At 45.1% G+C, this 23,187-nt stretch overlaps 1 protein-coding gene across 3 annotated transcripts in view; it reads right to left on the bottom strand.

The window, feature by feature from the left end:
- PLCB4 (phospholipase C beta 4) overlaps positions 1–23,187 on the bottom strand; it is a 569,741-nt gene that overhangs the window by 356,398 nt on the left and 190,156 nt on the right. For all 3 annotated transcript variants that reach the window (XM_089687591.1, XM_089687592.1, XM_089687593.1), the window contains exon 3: positions 15,992–16,050. The gene's annotated coding sequence lies outside the window, so the exon portion shown is untranslated. The remainder of the gene's footprint in view (positions 1–15,991; positions 16,051–23,187) is intronic.

Below are 23,187 nucleotides of genomic sequence, written 5' to 3'. Positions count from 1 at the left end.
GTGGCAGCGCCTGTTAACGGGCATCCACTCACCTGCTGCCGCCCCGTCCCTCGCCTTGTTGTGTCCCTGCCGCATCACCAGCCGTCTCATTAAAGTGGATGGGACTGTCGGTGAGTCAACAGCGGGTCAGAGGAGGAGCCACTGCGGGACCGAGATGACAGCTGCTCTTTAAAAATTATGATTTAAATCAAGCCTTTTCACTAGTGATTTAAATCAAATCAACCCTGGTCTCATCCCTATCAAAGTCCCCCTTACATCAGGGTCCCGTCTCCATCAAAGTCCCCCTTACATAAGGGTCCCATCTCCATCAAAGTCCCCCTTACATCAGGGTCCCATCTCCATTAAAGTCTCCCTTACATAAGGGTCCCATCTCCATCAAACTCCCCCTTACATCATGGTCCCATCCCCATCAAAGTCTCCCTTACATCAAGGTCCCATCCCCATCAAAGCCCTCCTTACATCAGGGTCCTGACCCTATCAAAGCCCCCCTTACATCAGGGTCCTGACCCTATCAAAGCCGCCTTAGATCAGGGTCCCGTGCCCAACAAAGCCCTCCTTACATCACAGTCCTGACCCTATCAATTCCCCCCTTACATCAGGGTCCTGACCCTATCAAAGCCACCCTTACATCAGGGTCCTGACCCTATCGAAACCCGCATTACATCAAGGTCCCATCCCCATCAAAGCCCTCCTTACATCAGGGTCCTGACCCTATCAAAGCTACCCTTACATCAGGGTCTCATCCCTACCAAAGCTCGCCTTACATCAGGGTCCCGTCCCCATCAAAGTCCCCCTTATATCAAGGTCCCATCCCCAACAAAGCCCCCCTTACATCAGGGTCCTGACCCCATCAAAGCCTCCCTTACATCAAAGTCCTGACCCTATCAAAGCAAACCTTACCCTGATTTTGATGTACGAGAGGAATACTGAACACCCTTGCAAGGGTAACGTTTTTGTTGTGTTGTATTTTCCTTTTTTTAAATTAAAGTGGGCCAACAAGCGTTGAAACATATTTCCTGGCTGGTTTGAACTTGATGGAAAACCACAATACCTTGAGTGAAAGCCCACTAAATATCACACTGAGTATATGACCTAGGCTGCCTGGAAGCTAAGCTTAGACACGTTGAACCTTGGGATGAGTTATGTTGAAGGCTAGTACAGCAAAACTCCAGCAACTCCAGAACTTTCTCCGACAACAGAGGCCAATGCCTCAACAGTGCCCCAAATGCATAATTCACGTCATTGCTTATTGTTTAAGGGAAAAAAGAATGACGTCGTATGTATGCTAAAGGTTGGGATGTCATTTAGGCATGCTGGATAATCTCTGCACAAACAGCCGAGGTAAGCAAATGCTATACATACCATTCTATAAGGATCTTGCCCAAAAGGAAAACAAACAATATACTGTACTTACTGAGTGTGTTGATCTCTGGGATAGTCAGAAACTTTTACTATATGGCTAGCATAAAGGCCAAGTCTACCAAGAACTGGTCATTCATCATTGGACGGGCACCAGTAGGTTGAATTATCAGCTTTTATCTCTTGAAGACTCAAGTGGGAAACTTCCCAAAAAAACTTTGTCCTTCCACTGCAGGGACATACTTGCCAATATCTTGTCCCAGTCTCTGTAAAACTGTAACCCTCACCCATGGCCTACACATATTGCAACCTCTTTTTGTGCGGTCCTGCTCATATCAAACCTACTTTCCATGTGGTCCTGCCCAGATCAAGCCTACTTTATGAGTGGTCCTGTCCAGGTCAGGACTACTTTCTGGGTGGTCCTGCCCAGGTCGAACCTACTTTCTGGGAAGGCCTGCCCAGGTCAAGCCTACTTTCTGAGTGGTTCTGCCCAGATTTTCTGGGTGGTCCTGCCAAGATCAAACCTACTTTCCAGGTGGTTCTGCCCAAATGATTCAAGCCTAATTTCTGTGTGGTCCTGCCCAGGTCAAGCCTCCTTTCTGGCTGGTCCTGCCTGGATCTAGCCTTCTTTCCAGGTGGTCCTGTCCAGATCAAGCCTAATTTCGGGTGGTCTTGTCCAGATTGAGTCTACTCTCCAGGTGGTCCTGTCCAGATCAAGCCTACTTTCCTGATGGTCCTGTTCAGATCAAGCCTACTTTCCAGGTGGTCTTGTCCTGATCAAGCCTACTTTTTGGCTGGTCTTTTCCAAATCAAGCCTACTTTCTGGGTGGTCCTGCCCAGATCAAGCCTACTTTCCTGGGTGGTCTTGTCCAGATCAAGCCTACTTTCCTGGGTGGTCCTGCCCAGATCAAGCCTACTTTCCTGGGTGGTCTTGTCCAGATCAAGCCTACTTTCTGGGTGGTCCTGCGCAGGTCAAGCCTACTTTCCTGGGTGGTTTTGTCCAGATTAAGCCTGCTTTTCAGGTGGTCCTGTCTAGATCAAGCCTACTTCCCTGGGTGGTCTTGTCCAGATCAAGCCTACTTTCCTGGGTAGTCTTGTCCAGATCAAGCCTACTTTCCTGGGTGGTCTTGTCAAGATCAATCCTACTTCCAGATGGTCCTGTCCAGATCAAGCCTACCTCCAGCTGGTCTTTTCCAGATCAAGCCTACCTCCAGCTGGTCTTGTCCAGATCAAGCCTACCTCCAGCTGGTCTTGTCCAGATCAAGCTTACCTCCAGATGGTCTTGTCCAGATCAAACCTACTTCCATATGGTCTTGTCCAGATCAAACCCACATTGTAAGATCAGAAACACAAATACCTAAGGTGCAGCATCATCAGGAGAGGGCACATCGATGTGGGACTGTCCTAGCAAGTCCGGGACACTTGGCATCTATGCAGGCCCATAACAAGGGCATCACTTCCTTACAGCAAGGCTCCCCATTTATTAGTCTACAAGCTACACCATTATCCAGCCACAGGAACTACAGCTACTCCTCGTACCTTTAACATCAATTAATCAGTAACCACAGAGACATTCAGACCCTAAGGGGGTCTGTTTATAAAAAAAAATTACATAGCCATTGGTCCAGTGAATCTGTATGTACATTTGATCCATGCAAATTGGGTAAAACCAAAAGTTCTTTATGCCATTTTCTCTTCTGCATACATGTTTTCATTATAATATCACATTATGTTGTAAAGCGCTGAGCAAACTGTTGGCGCTATATAAATCCTGTATAATAATAATAATATATATATAAATCCTGTATAATAATAATAATAATAATTATGGCCACAGAATGGAGCTGAGAAGCATAGAAAGTACATATGTCTTTGTAACAAGAAATACAATGTAACAATTCCAGAGAATGCTACAAGGAAATAGCAAATGAATGCAAGCAATACTTATATTTATTTGCTAATTGCTATTGACCTCTAGATTTGTCACACTGTATCTCTTGTTACCAAGTCGTATTTACTTTCTATGCTCCTCAGCTTCATCTAGTTGCCATATTGCGGCATTTTGTCACTGCCCATAATAAAAAACATTCAGTCAGAAGAGAAAATAGCCTAAAGAATTTTATTTAATAGACCCCCTGGAGTCTCTGTGGTACCTGAATGACATCAGAGATGGTTAGAAGCATCAGCAATGCTAGTATGCCACAGGTATGCACATTTGCAATGGGTAAGTATTCAAGCTGCAGCTTGCTTGAAGGGGATATGATTTTAGGAGGGTGCTGGTAGCCATGATTAATGTCCGTGGTTCCATGATTAATGTCCGTGGTTCCATGATTAATGTCCGTGGTTCCATGATTAATGTCTGTGGTTCCATGATTAATGTCCATGGTTCCAAAGGAGAAGATGATCTTCCCCTTCATGATCGACAGCTCTGTAATCCAAAAAGAGAAGGCAGATCACCTACAAAAATGCAAAAGCTCTCAGTGCTCGTGCCCCTGGAGTCCAGGAGTGACGGAAAAAAATTACTTTGGGGAAACCCACTGTGTTTTTAGTATGGTACCTTGGTCACAGCACCCCTGCATACTTTTTTTACACATCTGCCTTTTGGGCTGTGACATTTTTGCTGGGACCGAAGGAATTTTTATAGTCTTTGCACTTTGGCATCCTCAAAGCACTTATGCATTATTTTTATTTTGCACATGCATGTAGTACTTTATTCACTCCCCAATGGTAGCGTGTACACCCTTGGACTTGCCCTGAAAGTCTTAGGGAGGAGGGCATGCAGGCTTTTGGTCAAGTTCTCCCCCTCCCATGGGGTCTCCTTTCAGGGAAGCCCCACCTAGTACTTGGGGGGACTTTGCCTTGGCACATTGCCTTTTGGTCAGGTTCTCCCCCTCCTGTGGGGTCTCCCTTCATGGGAGCCCTACCTAGTTCATGGGAGGACCTGCTTTGACACACAGGCTTTTGGTAAGGTTTTTCTTTTCCTATGGGGTCTCCTTTCAGGGAAGCCCTACCTAGTTCATGGGTGGACCTTCTTTGACACACAGGCTTTTGGTCAGGTTTTTCTTTTCCTATGGGGTCTCCTTTCAGGGAATCCCCAACTAGAACTTGGGTGGACCTTGCCTCGACAGGTCCCTGAAGAATGGGGTCCACGTGGTTTCGGCTGGGTGGACCATGAGTACCCCAGTCACTGTCAGGAGCCTTTTGCCCAGGGGGTTTAGGGACAGTATCTTTTCTCTTTGAAGGTTGACAATGTCTGCACTTTTTTATGTGCTTCACTTTGTGAGTTCACTTTTTTATTGAATCTGGTGTTAAATAACTAAAAAAATTGCCAAAGTATTTCAGAGAAACCAATTCACTCCTGATTAGTAGGGTGTAGGACCTCAGACCTGCACTGACCACCTTAGAGAGGAGGGAATGTGGCCTAATGGTCAGGTTCTTCCGCTCCCATGGGGGTCTCCCTTCAGGTGAGCCCTATTTAGTACTTGGGTGGACCTTACCTTGACAGGACCCCAAAAAATGGGGTCCACCTGGATTCGGCTGGGTGGACCACGAGTACACCAATCCTAGGGAGTCTTGTTGGGGGGGGGGGGGGGGGTTCATGGCCAGGGTCATTTTTTGTCTTTGGAGATGGACCATTTGTACACCCTGTGCATGTTTTTGTGTGCTCACTTTTTTATTGCATCTGGTGTCAAATAACTATAAAATTGCCAAAGTATTTCACAATAACCAATTCACTCCCAATTGGTAGGGTGTAGGTCCACGGATCTGATTGCCCTGAATGCCTTTGGGAGGAGGACACATGGTCTAATGGTCAGGTTCTCCCCCTCCCATGCAGTTTCCATCCAGGGGAGCCCTACTTAGGACTTTGGTGGGCCTTGCTTCAACAAGTCCCCCAAAGAATGGGGGCTGCTTAGTTTTGGCTGGGTGGGCTACGAATACACCAGTTCCCGTCAGGAGCCTTGTGCCATGGGAGTTCAGGGCCAGAGGCCTTTCTCTTGAGAGGTGGACCATTTGAAACACCCCATGTACTTTCTTTATGTGCTCACTTTTTGATTGCATCTGGTGTCAGTTTTGTGCCCTCACAAAAAAAAAACCCTTCAAATAACTAAAATTACCAAAGTATTTCACAATAACTAAATTGGCATAGTCCCTCCATGTATTAGGTGTTCTGAAGGACAATTGCCCAATACAAGCTCTCAGAGTCAGTCCTGATCTATGTTAATATTGACAGAATACAGCCTTAGCAAGATTACTTGGCAAAAGCTCGGGACATGAGCATTAGCCGCGATCTCCATAAATACCGCTCTCCGTTGTACCCTTGAGATAGTTTACATTCTGCCACAAGGTCGCGCGGGGCTCGGCTCCCAATGCGCTCTTACTGGGTCAGGTCTGCAATCATCTTGATAAATATCTTTTCCATATTTGTGCGGATCAGATTATGTGACATGAACAGATTATGCAGATTTAGGTCTCCGGAGATTCGCTCGCAATGCAGAGACGCTTTTAGGAGGAAAACAATGAAGGTGAAAAAGCTACAGACCTTCTTCCTAAAGGACGACGGTAGTCAGGCAATTTCAGTGGAGGTAATATTCTTTTTTTTTTTTTTAAATACGACAGAATAAAGTGTATGCAAACTCTACCAATACATTTCTGTTATTTGCTCCCTTTTGGTCTGTTTAATATATCATTGAAATTGTTTTATTATATCTGTGCAAAAATATACCCGATGATCCTACCAGAAATCTGATACTTACCTGTTATCAGTTAGATATAATACTGAACCACCAGCGCACGGATCCTAGTGAAAGGTGCAGGGGCAGACTGACCATTTGGGAACTCGGGCACTGCCCAAGGGCCCGGGGTAAGTAGGGGGCCCCATGAGATGCCCCTGGTACCTTTTTCATAGGCTTTTTTGAATTTGGGCAAGGACACAGGGGACCCGCGATCCCCTATTACCCGGGGGCCCCATGAGTTGTCAGTCCACCCCTGGAAAGGTGTGGAAAAAAAATGTAAAAAATAAAATAAAATGAAAATGTATTAAAAAAAAAAAAAAAAAGTAGAAAGATGGGTAGTTCCTGCTTTTAGTACGGTGCGATCTCACATACCATATGCAATATATATAAATAAAGGAGCTGCGCTCACCTACCGTGCAAGAGTCAACAAAGTGCAATATCCACATGTATATGCAAAATTCACATATCCAATTAAACTTGTATAAGTGTATAAAATTCAAAACATTAACAATAACGTATAAAGCCATTTATAACTCTGCCCCAAATTACATCTCCAATCTTGTCTCTGAATATCACCCAAACCGTACTCTCCGCTCCTCCCACGACCTCCTGCTCTCTAGGTCCCTTGTCTCCTCCTCCCATGCTCATCTCCAGGACTTCTCCAGAGCTTCCCCCATCCTCTGGAACTCTCTACCCCAATTTATCAGACTATCGCCTACTCTGCTCACTTTTAGGCGATCTCTGAAAACTTCTCTCTTCAGGGAAGCCTATCCTGCCCTCAGCTAATAATGGAATCTTCTACTCTTCCAACCAGTCCATCCCCCACAGTTACTACCTTTTGCACCACTAGCCCCTCCCTCTTAGATTGTAAGCTCCCAGGATCAGGCCCTCCTATCCCTCTTGTATTGAACTGTATTGTTGCTGTATTGTCTCCCGTTATATTGTAAAGCGCTGAGCAAACGGTTAGCGCCATATAAATCCTGTATAATAATAATAAAACATTTACATGATAAAATGTGCAAAAGTCCATGATAAAATGTGCAATACCTACAGAATGCACAAATTTAACCATAACCAATAAAGCGACAAAGTTCATAAAAGGTGCTTCCCAGATCTTTCAACAGGGCAACAGAAGTCGATCGTCAGATCGCAGGAGTGGCCATACATGGATCAAAATGCGGCCAATCCCTGCTGAACCGGCACAATTGTGATGCATCTCTGGACAGCTTTATACAGCATTCACAGTTAGGTATTTTATTAGCTTTTTTGACATTTTGTGGGCATCTGAGGCTTTAGCGGTTTTTTATTTTTTAGCTAATGGAAAGATAGTTAATAGGTAAAAGAAAACAAACAAGTGACGCACGCATTTTCACATTTTTGCCTTTTTTGTTTTAGGCATTGAAGTTTATTGGGGCCAAAAAAAACACTTGACAGACAAAACCAAAAGGGTGCAAAGGTCTAGTCCAATAATGTTAAAACCAAAATAAGACAAAAAACTAACAAGTGTTTATATCACAAAAGTAAATGGTAAATCGACATTGTACATAAACCCAGAAGCTGAAGTGGCTGTTTAGAGGATAGAACTCACATAGTCAAATTACCAGCTGACGTGTTTCGAGGGACATGCCCCCTTCATCAGAGCAAAAAACACTTGAAGCTTGTAGCTCAGTTACTTTTCCAAGCCACAAACTTCAAGCAACACTATGCTCATGTGTGAATAGGCCATAGGCATGTGCACGGAGTGTGCCGGTTGTGCTGGAGCACACAATAATCACCCAGGGCTTGCAGGGTAGCACTGTGGAAGGGTCGCCAATCATTGGCCACGGGGGGGGGGCGGGGGAAGTAGCAGTAGCTGGCCGGACACACAGGCCCTCCACAACGATCCCTCCGCTCTCCGCCTGGCCTACCCTCTTCTGTTTCCCTGATCCTGGGGGACAACCAATAGAAAAGGTTGCAGGGACAGTGAATGTCAATCACACTGTACAGGGAAAAGAGGGGGCGAACCAGACACTGTCAATCTAGCTTTATGGAGATAGGAGGGGTGGGACCAGGACCTGTCACTCAGCTTGTATGGAGAGCAGTTGGCGGGGTGTCACTGCACAGGGCTGTCACTGAGCTGGTGAGCACTACAGGGGTCCATATACATCAGTACAGAGGTGCCCTATACATCCCTATTTACCACTATAGGGGGGCCACAGGCTTCACTATACATATTTATCATAGTAATAATAGTAGTACAGGGAGGGATGCCGAGATTATTATGGGAGATTATATATATTACTTTAGGGGATGGGAGATTATATATATATATATATATACAGTGTATATATATATATATATATATATATATATATATATATATATATATATATATATATATATATATATATATATATATATATATATATAATATACGGGGCAGCAGTGTGGCTAAATGGTTAGCACTTCCGCCTGGTAGTACTCGGGTTGTTGGTTCAAATCCCAACCACGGCACCTCCTGCCTGGAGTTTGCATGCTTTCCCTGTGCCTGCGTGGCTTTCCTCCAACAAACCAAAGACATGCTGGTAGGTTAATTAGATCCTGTCTAAATTGTCCCTAGTATGTCTGTGAATGTAAGTTCTTAGACAAGCGCAAAAATGTTTCTCGGACGATACCAGATCATACGATTGTCATTTAATCAGTACAGTAGTCATGCGAAAATACAATACAAAAACAATACAATACATGACATCACTTTTGAAATTCTTTTCTTTCGTAGGAGAATTTTCATATCTTTAGTAACTTTTTCACTTTCGATGTGAGCAGGCGAAAAAGAAAAAACGGGCGATCGTTCCTCCGATATTTTCATCGTGTGTACGGGGCTTAAGCTTAGCATCAAGAACAAAAAATATATAACATGGGCTAGGTAACATAACTAGTGAAACACTATATCTGTCTATCTATCCATCCATCCATCCATCCATCCATCTACCGTATATACTTGAGTATAAGCCGACCCGAATATAAGCCGAGGTACCTAATTTTACCACAAAAAACTGGGAAAAACTATTGACTCGAGTATAAGCCGAGGGTGGGAAATGAGGCACCTACTAGCAGGAATAGCACCGCATCATTGGTGTCCGTGGGAGGAATAGCGCCCCATCATTGGTGTCAGTGGGAGGAATCGTGCCCCATCATTGGTGTCAGAGCAACGAATCGTGCCCCATCATTGGTGTCAGTGGGAGGAATAGCACCCCATCATTGGTATCAGTGGGAAGAATAGCGCCCCATCATTGGTGTCAGTGGGAGGAATAGCGCCCCATCATTGGTGTCAGTGGGAGGAATAGGGCCCCATCATTGGTGTCAGTGGAAGGAATAGCGCCCCATCATTGGTGTCAGTGGGAGGAATAGCGCCCCATCATTGGTGTCAGTGGGAGGAATAGCGCCCCATCATTGGTGTCAGTGGGAGGAATAGCGCCCCATCATTGGTGTCAGTGGGAGGAATAGCGCCCCCAACATTGGTGTCAGTGGGAGGAATAGTGCCCCATCATTGGTGTCAGTGGGAGGAATAGCGTCCCAACATTGGTGTCAGTGGGAGGAATAGTACTCCGTCAGTGGGGAGAGGAATAGTGCCCCATCGTTGGTGTCAGTGGGGGGGAGGAAGAGTGCCCCATCGTTGGTGTCAGTGGGAGGAATAATGCCCCATCATTAGTATCAGTGACACCAATGATGGGGCACTATTCCTCCCACTGACACCAATGACACTTGCTGACTCCTGTTCTAGTACGGTACTGCTGCAGCCAGCATATGTGGTTGCAGCAGCACCTCTGCACTGCACACTTACCCTCACTCGATTTTCGCGGGTCCGCTCGGCTCCGCCTCCTCGTCCGTGATTGGCCGCCTGTGTGCCTTTCCTGAGCTACAGTTCTGGCGGCCAATCACCGGTGACGAGGCGGAGCCGAGCGGCAGGAGTGAGGGAGTGGCCGGAGTGATTGAAGGAGCAGCGCTTCCTGGATGGATCGTCGGAGCCAGGTAAGAGACTGCAGCCCTCTGCCAACCCCTGTACTCCGTCGGAAGGGGGGGACGGCGGCAGCACCGCGCCACTCCCCTAAAAAGTGCTCCCTGACGTTGACTCGAGTATGAGCCGAGGGGGCCGTTTTTCAGCACAAAAAATGTGCTGAAAAACTCGGCTTATACTCGAGTATATACGGTATCTATCTATCCATCTATTCTCTCTCTCTCTATTATATCCATCCATCCTCTCTCTCTCTCTCTATTATATCCATCCATCCTCTCTCTCTCTCTCTATTATATCCATCCATCCTCTCTCTCTCTATTATATCCACCCATCCTCTCTCTCTATTATATCCATCCCCTCCCTCTCTCTCTCTCTCTCTCATATCCATCCATCCTCTCTCTCTCTCTCTATTATATCCATCCATCCTCTCTCTCTCTCTCTATTATATCCACCCATCCTCTCTCTCTATTATATCCATCCCCTCCCTCTCTCTCTCTCTATTATATCCATCCATCCTCTCTCTCTCTATTATATCCATCCATCCCCTCCCTCTCTCTCTCTCTCTATTATATCCATCCATCCCCTCCCTCTCTCTCTCTCTCTCTTATATCCATCCATCCCCTCCCTCTCTCTCCCTCTCTCTCTCTCATATCCATCCATCCCCTCCCTCTCTCTCTCTCTCTCTCTATTATATCCATCCACCCCCTCCCTCTCCCTCTCTCTCTCTCTCTCTATTATATCCATCCACCCCCTCCCCCCCCTCTCTCTCTCTCTATTATATCCATCCATCCTCTCTCTCTCTATTATATCCACCCATCCTCTCTCTCTATTATATCCACCCATCCTCTCTCTCTATTATATCCATCCCCTCCCTCTCTCTCTCTCTCTCTCTCTCTCTCATATCCATCCATCCTCTCTCTCTCTCTATTATATCCATCCATCCTCTCTCTCTCTATTATATCCATCCATCCTCTCTCTCTCTATTATATCCATCCATCCCCTCCCTCTCTCTCTCTCTCTATTATATCCATCCATCCCCTCCCTCTCTCTCTCTCTCTCTCTCTCTCTCTCTCTCTTATATCCATCCATCCCCTCCCTCTCTCTCCCTCTCTCTCTCTCATATCCATCCATCCCCTCCCCCTCTCTCTCTCTCTCTATTATATCCATCCACCCCCTCCCCCCCCCTCTCTCTCTCTCTCTCTCTATTATATCCACCCCCTCTCTCTCTCTCTCTCTCTCTCCCTCTCTCTCTCTCTATTATATCCACCCTCTCTCTCTCTCTCTCTCTCTCTCTCTCTCTCTCTCTCTCTATTATATCCACCCCCCCCTCTCTCTCTCTCTCTCCCTCTCTCTCTCTATTATATCCATCCTCTCTCTCTCTCTCTCTCTCTCTCTCTCTCTCTCTCTCTCTCATATCCACCCTCTCTCTCTCTCTCTATTATATCCACTCTCTCTCTCATCCACCCCCCCCTCTCTCTCTATTATATCTTTCCATCCATTCTCTCTCTCTCTCTCTCTCTCTCTCTCTCTCATATCCATCCATCTATCTATCTATCTATCTATCTATCTATCTATCCATCTATCTATCTATCTATCATCTATCTATCATCTATCTATCTATCATCTATCTATCTATCATCTATCTATCATCTATCTATCTATTCAGTCATATCTGACCCTTGGCGATTACATGGACCGTCACTCGACTTTTTTCATGAATTCTCTTAGCAATTATTTTACAGGGTAGGTTGCCAGTGGCTCTGAGGAAGAGGCAAGTCCTCGAAAGTCCTTTTGGATGTCTATACTCCCTATTGTGGACTGTTACTCAGCGCGGTGTTGACCCAGCTGTTCTTTATGATGTGCCTTGACTATATTGTCGTTTGTATATTAGCCAACCAGTACGAAAGGCCTTAGGAGGAACCGACAGAGCATGACGTCATCTTCTGCCCGGAGCCACGAGACAGCCCCGCGGCCATTTTAATCCAGGGTCAGTATCATTGCTGCGTACTCTGCTTTCATATATGTACTGTACACAGCCTTACTACCCTGCTTGTCATTTTATTCAATAAATCCATTTTAAATACTACACTATGGGCACCTGTTTTTTGGTTCCCATTGGGAGCTAAATCCATTTGCAGGATCCCTGTAGTGCTCATCTATTACCACCAGAGGGACGGAGTTCTTGGAGTCTGGCTGATAATCATACCAACCTTAAGGGGACCTCCGGATCTCTGATACATCTTCCCAGGCTGATTGATCCAAAGATTGGAATTCACCCTTTCCATCTACTTTAGGATTCCAGGAGACATCCATTTATGCGCATTTTCTATGCGCATCCGGTGAGTGCGCACTCTTTCCATTGCTTCCTGGTCTTCATCAGTTATTTCTTGGGACTATATATTTATATCCAGTTAACAACTACGGACTATTTGCTTTTTGCACGTATCTCTTAGCGCTGCACTCTGTTATTATCATTCCTCTTTCACCAACCCCCACCATGCAGGAGATCCCACATGGCCAGGGATGAAACTAGGACAATTTAGACAGGAGCCAATTAACCTACCAGCATGTCTTTGAAGTGTGAGAGGAAACTGGAGTACCCAGAGGAAACCCACACAGGCACAGAGAGACCATGCAAACTCCATGCAGGAGGCGCCATGGTTGGGAATCAAACCCATAACCCATTTGAAACACTATATAAAAAACATATAACAGTATTAAAATGAATTTCCAATTTTTAATGATCCCCCAATTTAAAAAAAAAAAAAAAAAAAGAAAAGTTATCCAATTTTGTTGTCTGCTTTTTATTTTGTGATGCCTGCGCTGTAGAAGAAGTCATGGTAGGCATTCATTTTGGAAGCACAACTCAAAAATCAATCTTATCACCGACACCACCTTGTAGGGTCATTCACTCCAACGAACAATATCTGACAAAACTCCAAAATCGGCTACAAGTTTTTGATTACAAATTGGCAAGGTTGATGGGAAGTTATTTTTAACCTTCTGTGAGGTGGGAAGCGAAAAAGTAAAAGAAAAAAAACAATGTTTTGTAGTTAGCACTGCTCATAGAAAAGTATATGTAGTCTGTAGTTCTTTTATGCAATTGAAATAAAAAACGATTCATAAATAAAATATTTAATCTTATTATTGGTGTGTAATTGGCACCACAGGAAAATGTTTTCTTTTTTTTTGGATACATTGGGGAAGAGTAATGCAGGCCATAGACGGTTCGTTTATCAGCCAATTTTTCGTCTGAAAGAACAATCCGCCGATTTTCACACTGTTAGTGGGGCAATGGCATCGGCCGATTTTCGCGGTTCATCCTTATTTCGTTTATCGATCATGCTGGAAAATTTATGAAAAACTGCAGATTTTTGCAATCATTGTTGGCAACATTGGTTTACAGAACGAACGATGTTTTGTTTTTTGGACAAAAAATTGGCCGATAAACAAACCGTCTATGGCCTGCATTAGGCTCCATGCAGGGGCGTATTTACCACAAGGCAAACAAGGCATTTGCCTACGGCGGCATTTTTCAGGGGGCAGCAGCATTTTTCAGGGGGCAGCAGCATTTTTCAGGGGGCAGCGCAGCCCCCCGAATGAAGGGATGGAAGAAAGGACACATGCACCACGGGGACCAGGTGGGATCTGAGAGAGGCTGCTTGATGGTGTATGCAGAGCCTGACTCTTGTTCTCGGGGATGTCCAGATCTGTGAAGGTGAGTGTCTATCTCTTGCCGGGGTGGGGGGGGGGTGCCAGTGTATGGGGGGCAGTGGTAGTGGAAGACTCTCTCGGGTGGGGTGGGGGGACTGGGGTGGGGTGTTGTTGGTTAATGTCAGGGGTGTTGGTCAATGTCAGGGTCTCTCCATGGGGGGAGGGTGATTTTTTTGTTGCCTAGGCCAGAACGAAACCTAAACACAATACTGGCTCCATGAAGACTGGGCGTTTTGATAACGCTGTTAACGGTAGCTGTGTAGAGTATTTCAGCGTTTTTTAGCATTTTTGCATTAGCGTTCTGTCGCATTTAGCTGCGTTTCCTCACGTTTTTACGCATTTGCGGTTTTTAGTGTGTTTTTTTTGGGGGGGGGTCAAAAAAATGTTCAAATACGGTTTGCGGCGTTTTGTCAAATTTTTCAGCATTAGAGCGTTTTTACAGCTAAAAAAACTCCTCTAGAATCCCACTAGTCCTGGGGTTTTTTTTCCAGCCAAAAAACATTGATTCCAGTCTATGTGTGCATAGACACATAGGATAACATGCCGGGGATGGATACGTAGGATAACACGCCGGGGATGGACACGTAGGATAACACGCCGGGGATGGACACGTAGGATAACACGCCGGGGATGGACACGTAGGATAACACGCCGGGGATGGACACGTAGGATAACACGCCGGGGATGGACACGTAGGATAACACGCCGGGGATGGACACGTAGGATAACACGCCGGGGATGGACACATAGGATAACACGCCGGGGATGGACACATAGGATAACACGCCGGGGATGGACACATAGGATAACACGCCGGGGATGGACACATAGGAGAACATGCTGGGGATGGACACATAGGATAACACGCCGGGGATGGACACATAGGATAACACGCCGGGGATGGACACATAGGATAACATGCCAGGGATGGACACATAGGATAACATGCCAGGGATGGACACATAGGATAACATGCCAGGGATGGACACATAGGATAACATGCCTGGGATGGACACATAGGATAACACGCCGGGGATGGACACATAGGATAACACGCCGGGGATGGACACACATAGGATAACATGCCGGGGATGGACACATAGGATAACATGCCAGGGATGGACACACATAGGATAACATGCCGGGGATGGACACATAGGATAACATGCCGGAGATGGACACATAGGATAACATGCCGGAGATGGACACATAGGATAACATGCTGGGGATGGACACATAGGATAACATGCCAGGGATGGACACACATAGGATAACATGCCAGGGATGGACACACATAGGATAACACGCCGGGATGGACACATAGGATAACACGCCGGGGATGGACACACATAGGATAACATGCCGGGGATGGACACATAGGATAACATGCCGGGGATGGACACACATAGGATAACATGCCGGGGATGGACACACATAGGATAACATGCCGGGGATGGACACATAGGATAACATGCCGGGGATGGACACATAGGATAACATGCTGGGGATGGACACATAGGATAACATGCCGGGGATGGACACATAGGATAACATGCTGGGGATGGACACATAGGATAACATGCTGGGGATGGACACATAGGATAACATGCTGGGGATGGACACATAGGATAACATGCTGGGGATGGACACATAGGATAACATGCTGGGGGGTTTACTGGCTGTAGAAAAAAATGTCAAAAGCCAAAAACAGCCGCTGTAAAAACGTCCCGTGTGCAGGAGGACTTAGAACGGGGGCCAGCACCCAGTTGACCTCGGCCAGGTGACTGGTAGATCGCAATCTGGGCTTGCTGACCCGCCATCCCAGAGCGTCATACAGAGTGCAGTGCAGAGGGACTACTTGTAAAGTTGGAGCTGTAGTAGGGAGCAAGAACCGCATAAGTTGATGTCTCCTCTGTAGTTCCGGCTCTTACACCCTCTCATGGTTGGTGGGTGTAGCACCTACCTACAGAAGCATGCAGTTATGGGACACTTGCAGAGTGGCCCCATTTACTTGAATAGGTCTCGAATGACAGGTAGTAGAACCCTCCATAAGCAACAGTGAGAAGAATTATCAGACAGCATAAGCAAAACCTAAATCGAATTCCAACCCTTCTCCACCCCATCCAAAGCTACAACTCAAGAAACACTTTGAGGCGAGTCCCACATATAAAGAAAACATTCGGCTTACCTTTTCTCTTCCTCAATGGCTATTTGTGGGGAGCTTTGTGCATTCCATCACAGAACACCCTAAAAATAACACAGATGCAGGGAAATTAGTATAGTTTGAAAAAAATTCTAAAAATAAGTTGAAAATTATATTTGTATTTTTATTAGAAGTGAATTTGATGTACCGGAAAGTAGATGGAAAATTGAGCAGCCTGACAATCCAGGTTTAGAAAATGACTAAATTGCGCCACTGAATGTGCTCCATTTAGTGCAGAAGTAAGGACTTATCACCACCACTGGAGGAGGAGTAGAGGACCTGCAATATCAACAGACCAGCTCTTTGGGGGAAAAAATTACATTTTTTTGGGGGGGGAGTGAAGAGTGGAGGCTAAGACAGGAGGTGGGATCAACAGGGATTTTTTGTACTTGATGAAAATGTACTTAGGATGAAAAAAAAATCTACAAGAAGACTAAGACTGGTAAACTACAAGATACAAAATTTTCATTTTTGGGTTTAGCCATACTTTGCTTGCTGAAGCATTCACCTACAACTGAGCACAATCAAAAACCAACCATATATACCAGGGTTTCTCAACCAGGGTTCCTCCAGAGGTTGCTAGGAGTTCCTCGAGCAATGAGCAATTTCTTCCTCTCAGATAAGTTCCCACTTAGACCATTAATCTTTTTAGCTATCTGTAAGGGGGTAATTCTTCCCAATGACAAGTGTGAGGAGCATTCTTCTCACTGACCATCACACTAATGTATCATTGTAGTCATTTTAGAAGGGTTCCCTGAGACTGGAAAATTATTACAAGGGTTCTTCTGTGTTGAAAAGGTTAAGAAAGACAGGTATAGACCTTAGTTGAAGCATTTGCACCAGGAAAATCCTGACACCTTCAGCCTTAGCTGACCTCTTCAGAACAATGCTTTCAACCCTATCTAGTCAATATAATGTGTGTACAATTCTTAGGCAAGTAAGTATTTTGACCAAATCATAATTTTTATTCATATTTTCCAACTCCAAGCTATATAAACTTAAATGCATATTGGATATAAGAATATCAGCTGATGTGTAATGAGGTAATGAGGCCTAAGGAGATCAATGCTCTATATCAAGGTGTGCATAATTATTAGGCAGCTTCTTTTCCTCAGACAAAATGGGCCAAAAAAAGATTAAACTGACTCTGAATAGTCAAAAATTGTAAAAAAAGTCTTTCAGAGGGATGCAGAACTCTTGAAATTGCTAAGATATTGGGACGTGATCACAGAACCATCAAAATTTTGCTGCAAATAGTCAACAGGGTCACAAGAAGCATGTTGAGAAAAAAAGACGCAAATTAACTGCCAAAGTTTTCAGAAGAATCAAACGTGAAACTGCCAGGAACCCATTATCCTCCAGTGTTGCCATATTCCAGAACTGCAACCTACCTGGAGGGCTCAGAAGTACAAGGTGTTCAGGGCTCAGAGACATGGACAAGGTAAGGAAGGCTGAAACCCGACCACCACTGAACAAGCCACATAAGTTGAAACGTCATGACTTGGCCAAGAAATACCTGAAGACAGATTTTTCAAAGGTTTTATAGACTGATGAGATGAGAGTGACTCTTGATAGACCAGATGGAAGGGCCCGTGGGTGAATCAGTACTGAGCACAGAGCTCCACTTCGACTCAGACACCAGCAAGGTGGAGGTACTGGTATGGGCTGGTATTATTAAAAATAAGCTAGCTGGACTTTTTCGGGTTGAAGTTGGACTCAAAATCAACTCCCAAACCTACTACCAGTTTTTCAAAGATACTTTCTTTAACCTCCCTAGCGGTCTTATTATCTCCATATTTCTGTGCTCAAAGTGGTACATTTTTTTTGCATGGAAATATGTCGTTTTTTTATTGTAGGTCTGTAATTCTTAGGAATAACTCACTGAAATCTGTCCGAACAAGAGTCTAGTAAACATCCCGGGTATGATAAAATTTGAAATCCGAAATCATAAATTATAATATAATAAATAATCATAAAAAGTAATAATAATAAATTTAATTCAATAATGTAATCAAACCAAAAACAGTGAAATTTGAAATATAGCGCCAAGTTCGCACATTGCTGAGCAAAGTCGCAAAATCGTTTTCAGTGTCTAATGACAAAATTTCCCCCACGAATTATTATCACTCAATTCTGCAAGTGGTTCTGATTTACTATCGCTGTTCTCTAGCCGGTCTAAAACCGCTTTTGACCTAAAGGGACGCTTTTTGGACGCCATGGACGTTTCTCAGTTTCCAGGCAGAAAGAACAGTAAAAATGCAGGCAGGGCGCCGGACAAAGCACTCGGGACAAAATGTATGTGAAATGGTTTGATACAGGAATGTTATACTATGTGATTTTAGTGTATTGAGTGAATGTCACTTTTAAAATTTCTGAATTTCCCGCCAGTTCCGTCCCCCGTACGTCCCGGCGCTCGCAGGGAACGGAACCCGGAAGATGGATGCTGGCATCGGCCGGAGGACATTGCAGGGGACACTGCAGGGGGGACATCGCGGGAGCGCAGGACAAGGTAAGTGTAGAAGAGATCCCGGAGCAACGCTGCAGTGTATTCCCGAGTGTAGCTCGGGGGGGGTTACCGCTTGTGGTGCTGAAACTTTACCCCGAGCTACACTCAGGAATACCGCCAGGGGGGTTAAGCAGTGGTACAGGAAAAAGTCTGAATCTTTCAAGAAGACCATGATATTGCATAATAATTCTGCAAACATAGATATTCTCCTAAGAAAGCCAAAACCTCACTTTTACTTTCTTAAATAATCAGGTTTGAGGTTTATTAACATTTTGGATTGACCGAGAGCAATGTAGTTGTTCAATAATGAAATTAATCCTCAAAAATACAACTTGCCTAATAATTGTGCACACAGTATATTTCCCCCCCCCCCCATGACCTCTTGGTTGGTATAGCTTACATGTACCTCCAGACAAGAAATTGTCACCCAATCTGCTCAAAATCAGTCAGAATAGGGAATGATCCTCCCCACTCTACACTTCTATGGCCAACTTTAGAGAATGGACTTGCATTTTGCTTTCATCCTGCTTAGATCTCCTTGTTTTGTTTTTTTTTTTCGTTAGATAAAACAGTAGCGATTACCAATGTAGAACTAAAGGACTGCTCAATACTTTAAAAGAGTTACATTAATTACAGCATGTAAATGTAACGTCTGTGTACAAGTAACATATATACTCTCATTTTACTGCAATTATCTAATGTCCTACAGCAGATTTAGATTAGATGTGGGAACTAAAACACTCTGGGGTTGACCTATGTATGCGTTCACCACTATCTGTGAGCACGGGGGGACGAGGGTAAAAAATGTATTTAATGTTTTGTTTTGTTTTTTTGCACTGTTCCTTTTAAAAAAAAATGAATCACTTTTATTTTTATCACAAGAAATCCATGTATCCCTTGTGATAGAAATAATTAGTGACAGGTGTTCTTTATGGAGAGACATGGGGTCAATTAGAAAAAAAAACCACTGATCTAGTGCTTTAAAAAAAAAAAAAATGTCCGGAACCGGAAGTGACAGCGCTCCAGTCCTCCGAGGGCATAGAGATGTGTGGCAGCCATCTTTCCTTCTCTCATCTCTACGCCCAACGCCAGGATTGATGGTTTCTCATGTAAGACTGAATTATTAAGTGGCAGCCAGCAGGCGGGCGACAGCGGATGAGCGATGGCAGATGGGCGGCTTTGAGGGGTGGGGTTTTTCGGCACCTGTATCGGTGCTTTTTTCATTTCAGCTGAAAGGGGTGTTTTCGGCCGAAAAGTTTTGGCCACCGGAATTTCGGTGCACCCCTATTGGCTCCCATGCAGAACTGCGCCATATTTTGCCTTCTCCAGTTTTAGCAAATTGACCCCTCTATCTTCACTTACAACGATACACTGTTCAGTAGCACAGCTAAAGCTGTATGAGCCCATAAGCCGCAGCCATTACAGTCATCCTCCCTTCCCCTGTGCCTACATATTCCTGCAGATAAACCTACCGCATGCCATTGGAGAAGATTCTCAAATGGTGAGGTGCACATGGAAGCTGCTGAAGACCTGCACAGTGAAGCTGCTCAATGTGTACCCTGCAGTTGGCTACGACATGTCTTGGTGTAAAGAAGACTTGGTGTCTACCAGGGTTCTCACACATGAAGGTTGAGGATGCATGTTCTACATGGAGGAAACTAGATTTTCAGTTGTTTTCCAGGCAAATCCCAGTCAGGGTGTTGGAGTCCAGAGGCTTTGTAGAGTACTGGGTGGTATGAAGTCTCCAGTCCTAGGCCAACGTTTTGATGACAACCAGCACACTGATTGTGCAGGTGTGTACAAGCAACATATTAGGGTACTGAGTATGGTTCAGGGTTCCACCCAGGAGACAGAGGAGGGTTCCTTCCATCGACATAAAAAGCTGCACAAGCAGTGTGGTTGTGTGAACAGGCACATGAAGAGCGTCTGAACTGACCAGGCCAAGGCCTGTATGCTTGGGTCTGTATAGAGACTGAAACACACTCTATCAGGAACCATTGTTAACTGTTGTTTCTTCTGCCGTTAGCAACCCTGTTTTCTTAAGGCAAGCAGGCCTACTGGTACTTGGTTGTCCATTGCCCCCGAGTCTTAGAACACAATGCTATATTTCCTGGCCAGATGGCACTGGGACTTAGCAAATGAGACAAAAAAAGGGTATCAGTAGTTTTGAGGCTGGCCAGGCAGTAGACAAAGACTGGGGCAGTCATAGGACAGGTAGTGGGTAAGCATGGTCCGGAAACAGTTCCAAGGTCATGGCAGGTAGCAAACAAGTGTAGACAGTACAATAGACAATTTTGAGGTCACGTCATACAGCGAAAAACGGCACCTGCCCCAATCTATAAGTGGCCTTTGCAGCAAGGAGCACATGGAAGGTCAACGTAATGAGAGAAAAATTCCCAGCTCAACTTACCAACCAGCCTGCAACCAATCGTATTGTCTTGTTTAGGAGTTTTTGTTAAAAACAGGGGATTAGATTATGCACATTTGCAAAAACATGAGTAAGCTGCAGAGCCTCTGCACAGCGCCCCGGTATTATCTGCAGTCCTAACTCTATACATTTTGACAGCCTCCATAGTAGAAACACATGTATAATAATGGATAGACTGAGGGCAGGTATGCCTGGAGGGAGCCCACTCCTTCTTAACCCCCCTAGTAGACTGAGCATGTCAGTATTTCTGTGCTCAAAGCGGTACATTATTTTCAATGGAAATATGTTGTTTTTTTATCGTAGGTCTGTAATTCTTAGGAATAACTCACTGAAATCTGTGCGAACAAGAGTCTAGTAAACATCCCGGGTATGATACAATTTGAAACACGAAATCATAAATTATAATATAATAAATAATCATAAAAAATTATAATATAATAATAATAAATGTAATTCAATAATGTAATCAAACCAAAAACACTGAAATTTGAAATAGAGCGCCAAGTTCGCAAATCGCTGAGCAAAGTCGCAGAATCGTTTTCAGTGTCTGATGAGGAATTTCCCCCACCAATCATTATCACTCAATTCTGCAAGTGGTTCTGATTTACTATCGCTGTTCTCTAGCCGGTCTAAAACCGCTTTTGACCTAAAGGGACGCTTTTTGGACGCCATGGACGTTTCTCAGTTTCCAGGTGGAAAGAACAGTAAAAATGCAGGCAGGGCGCCGGACAAAGCACTCGGGACAAAATGTATGTGAAATGGTTTGATACAGGAATGTTATACTATGTGATTTTAGTGTATTTAGTGAATGTACAATTTTGACATTTTTGAATTTCCCTCCGGTTCTATCCCCCGTACGTCCCGACGGCGCAGGGACCGAAACCCGGAAGACAGATGCCGGCATCCGCAGGAGGAGATGTCCGGGGACACTGCAGAGGGGACATTGCGGGAGCGCAGGACAAGGTAAGTTAAACAGGGATCGCTGGAGAAGTGCTGAAGTGTAATCCCGAGTGTAGCTCGGGGTTACTGCTTCTGGTACTAAAAGTTAACCCCGAGCTACACTCGGGAATACCGCCAGGAAGGTTAAAGAGAAAGGTTTTCAGGGATCGTCTAAAGGTGAATAGATTAGGAGATAGCCAGACAGATTGGGGTAGGGAGTTCCATAGGATGGGAGAAGCTCGGGAGAAGTCCTGGAAGCAAGCATGGGAGGAGGTAAGAACAGTAAAAATGCAGGCAGGGCGCAGGACAAAGCACTCGGGACAAAATGTATGTGAAATGGTTTGATACAGGAATGTTATACTATGATTTTAGTGTATTGAGTGAATTCAAAATTTTTGCATTTTTGAAATTCCCGCCGGTTCCATCCCCCGTACGTCCCGACACTCGCAGGGAACGGAATCCGGAAAAGACACATGCCAGCATCGGCTGGAGGACATAGCCGGGGACGGTGCAGGGAGGACATCACGGGAGTGCAGGACAAGGTAAGTGCTGGAGGGATCCTGGAGGAACGCTGCAGTGTATTCCCGAGTGTAGCTCGGGGTTACCGCTTCTGGTACTGAAAGTTAACCCCAAGCTACACTCGGGAATACCGCCAGGGGGGTTAAAGGCAAAATGGCAGCGAAAGTGCCCAGTGCATGCCTCACCAATATACCAACAGTATAAACAAATGGCAACTGCCCTAATCTATAACTGGCTTTTTGCAGCAAGGAGCACATGGAAAGGTGACACATGTCAAACAACAACCAAGAAAAATTCCCAGCTCAACTTACCAACCAACCTGCAACCATCCGAATTGTTCAAACAGTTTGCGATAAAAAAAAGGGGTTTAGTGTTCTGTTGGTATATTGGTGCACACTGGACATCTTAGCTGCCACTGTGCTATATGCTGGGCACTTACCTGCCCTCAGTCTATCCATTATTATTCATGTGCTTCTACTATGGAGCCTTTCAAAATTTATAGAGTTAGGGCTGTAGATAATACTGGGGTGCCGTGACGAGGCTCTGCAGCTTACGCATGTATTTGCAAACGTGTGCAAACTAAATCCCTGTTTTTAACCTCCCTAGCGGTATTCCCGAGTGTAGCTCGGGGTAAAGTTTCAGTACCAAAAGCGGTAACCCCCCCCCAGCTACACTCGGGCTTACCATGCGGCGCTGCATAGGGAGTCCCTGCAGCACTTACCTTGTCCTTCGCTCCTGCGATATGTCCCCTGCAGCGTCCCCAGCCATCTCCTCCGGCTGATGCCGGCA

The sequence above is a fragment of the Staurois parvus genome, unplaced genomic scaffold, assembly GCF_062004578.1.
Source record: "Staurois parvus isolate SC_StPar_1 unplaced genomic scaffold, SC_StPar_1.0 ptg000431l, whole genome shotgun sequence".
Lineage (NCBI taxonomy): Eukaryota > Metazoa > Chordata > Amphibia > Anura > Ranidae > Staurois > Staurois parvus.
Note: the sequence above shows the minus strand (reverse complement) of the source record. Positions and strands in the feature narration are given on the sequence as shown.